A 3,116-nucleotide genomic window follows, 5' to 3' on the forward strand; every position below is an offset into this window, starting at 1 on the left:
GACGACCCATTTAAGACCTAAAAAGGGAATAATCTTTAATTTTATTAATATATGAATCAGAATTATTCTAATATAAGTTTTATTTATGTACTTAAATAAATCAATGGAACACACAACTTGGAGCCCCATCTATATTCTTATGCTTTAGAAAGTGTCACACCTACCACTCTAACCCCAAATAATAAATTGGAGCATGTGTCAAAAAGCAAGAAGTAGACTACTTTGGGGGTTAAAGTTTGTAATTATTGGGGTCAAAATATTATTTTTTACAAAGAGTCTGAAATACTCATTCAAAGAATTTCTCCTTTGCTCTTTGGAATGTCAAAAATTGTCTAAGTGTGTTTCTTTTGAAGGCAAAAACACGCAAAGTTTGCATTATGTAATAAAGATGTTATTGCTTTTATAACTAATATATGAAAAAAAAAAAAAAAAAAAAAAAAAAAAACAATCCTCTTTTAGACCCAGGAGGAAGAAGGAAATTTCTTCAAACTTTTTGACTATAAAAAGTTTTTTTTTTCTGTAAAATAAAAGTCATATATTAGGAAATATATGTTATCAACTATAAAGTGGCCGTAATTTATATAATAAAATCACTAGTTAATGTCATTTTAATCCTACCAACTTTTCAGCTTTATTTTAGGTCATTCATTTTATTTTTATTTTTTTTTTGTAATTTTAGGGAATAAAGTCTCTGATTTCACCTGTTATTAAGGTCACTTGACCTACTATAACATGTTTTACTGCACATCAGATAACTCCATTAATGACCTCCATTACCATTACTGACCTCCATTATGTAAAGAATGCATCTTGCACCTTTGGAAGCTGTATCATCTGGTTGATTAGGGCATGCAACTCGATTTTCCTTGATGTAAGTCTAATAATGCTCCACAAGATTTAAGAACTATACTGATAGTTATAATGCATCTTCTATGAAAAAAGTCAGGACCATAATTACCTTATACGCTCAAGAGGCCACGATTTCCCTTGTGATCACTCCGTACCCAATCGCGGTACAAGAGCGATCTCAATCGGTGTGGGTTCGCATTTTCAATCGTTAATACAGGTGCAACAAATCGAAAATTCCTTAATCCTGATCGAAAATAATTGATCGTCTGGTTCGTTTTTTTAGTTTCGTTTGATTTTTTTTATTCCGATCGACTGATAAAACACGTTCAGACTACTAAATTCGGGGAAATTAAAGCGACTTTCGACAAAAGACGATCTATCTCCTCGATTTCTATTCGATTTGTACCAAAGAATGTTGTTCCAACCTCGATTTCTGTTCTTTTATCTTCAACTTATAAAATGGCCTTGTTAAGCATTTCGAATTTCATCAATTTTTGTTATATTTCTATATTTACTTTATTGATTTCATGGAATACGTTTCTTGATTTATCAATTCCATTGCATTTGGCATAAGATGTAATCACACGAAAAATAATTGAATTGATAAGGATGTATTCAAGAATGCTAGCAAGGGTGTATTCATTAGGTTATACAAAGGAATTACGCATTACAGATAACAAGTCAATATCTTGGTTAGAAACTAGAAAGTTGATATTTGATGAAGCTGTTGGTCAACAGTGCTCAAGGCACACATTTTACTCGTTTATCTAGTACCAAGTTAAATAATAACTTTCTAAAACGGTACATTTGGACTTCATTCTCTTAAAGTAAAAATAATAATAATAATAATAATAAATAATAACTTGAGTGACCTTTTAAAACAAATGACATAAATTCGTTGAGCTAAAGTGATATTAACTCTAAAATCACTAATTGAAATATTTTTCACTAATTTTTTTTTCTTTATAATATAGTAGTTGGTTAAAGGGAATAAGAACGAGCCTTGATATGATTCCTGTTTTTATATATAAGAATAAGACAAATCCTTTTATTTTATTTTTTTAAATGTTGTCATTCTAGGTTGTGGTTATTACTATTTTATTTTTCAATAATTATCTATTTAATTTTCAAATAGAGTTATTATTATTATTATTATTTGTATTGCTATTATCATTTATTCAAATAAATCAAAACCAAATATTTTCATTATATATGTAACGCTATAAAAAATAGTATAATATCTGTTCTAGGGAAGGTGTTTTGACCATTGCTTAGCCGGATTGAGAGTTTGTTGCTATTTTGGACCCTTAAAAGGGTGTGTGCGGTCACACTTGGTGTGTGCGGCCAAGTGTGTGCGGCCATGGGTGTGCTCTATTCTAATAAAAAAAATATGTTTATTCTTTTTTTTCATATGTCACCCTATTGCGTCTCCTAATTAATATAATGTCATTTGTCAACCTATTGATTATTTATTTCAAATTTCAAATTCTAAATTTTCCACTCTAATTACATTAAATTAATAACATTAAAATTAAAATTAAAATAAAATTAATACATATTATAATGTCATGTATTTATTTAAATCAACGATTATAAATTTATATAACTAAAAAATATCTCTTAATTAATAATTTATTTAAAATAATTGATTAATAATTTTGAGTTTTTACTTTGAAAGTTTTATTAATTTTGTAACTGTGGTTTCCATGAATTATAAACTAATTTTGTTAATATACAAACATAGCAAACATATATTAGTGTGTAAATAGAAACTAAAACAACCATAGTAGTCTATACATAGAAACTCAAACCTAATGCATAAACCAACAAAGGAGGTTCCACCAAGTCAAAACCCTAGTCGTTATTTTGCTATGTCTTTTCAAAATTGACTCAACAGTGATTTTAAATTCTTACCATTTTCACGGTGGGTTGGGATTGGGGGTTGTTGGGTATATTTATCATCCCTAAAACAAATTTTATTATTGGAGGAACCTAAATAGATTCAAGTGAGAGAACTGAAGTTACGATAATAATTGTTGAGAAGCCCTACATGTTATTTTATTTGAACTGTCTACTGATAAATAAATGACATAATGATTGGGAGTGGGAATTTGTGAAAAGAAAGAAGGGACCGGGGAGTCCGAATTGTAACATCCCGAGATTTGGCAGGTATTCCCGAACCCTCTTCTATCATTACTTTGTCATTTATAGTCCTTGGGGTTGGAAGTGAAGAGCCAAGATAAGTTTAAGGGCCAAGTTTGCAAACT

The sequence above is a fragment of the Lactuca virosa genome, chromosome 9 (assembly GCF_052849685.1).
Source record: "Lactuca virosa cultivar CGN04683 chromosome 9, Lactuca_virosa_CGN04683_v6, whole genome shotgun sequence".
In the NCBI taxonomy this organism is placed as follows: Eukaryota; Viridiplantae; Streptophyta; class Magnoliopsida; order Asterales; family Asteraceae; genus Lactuca; species Lactuca virosa.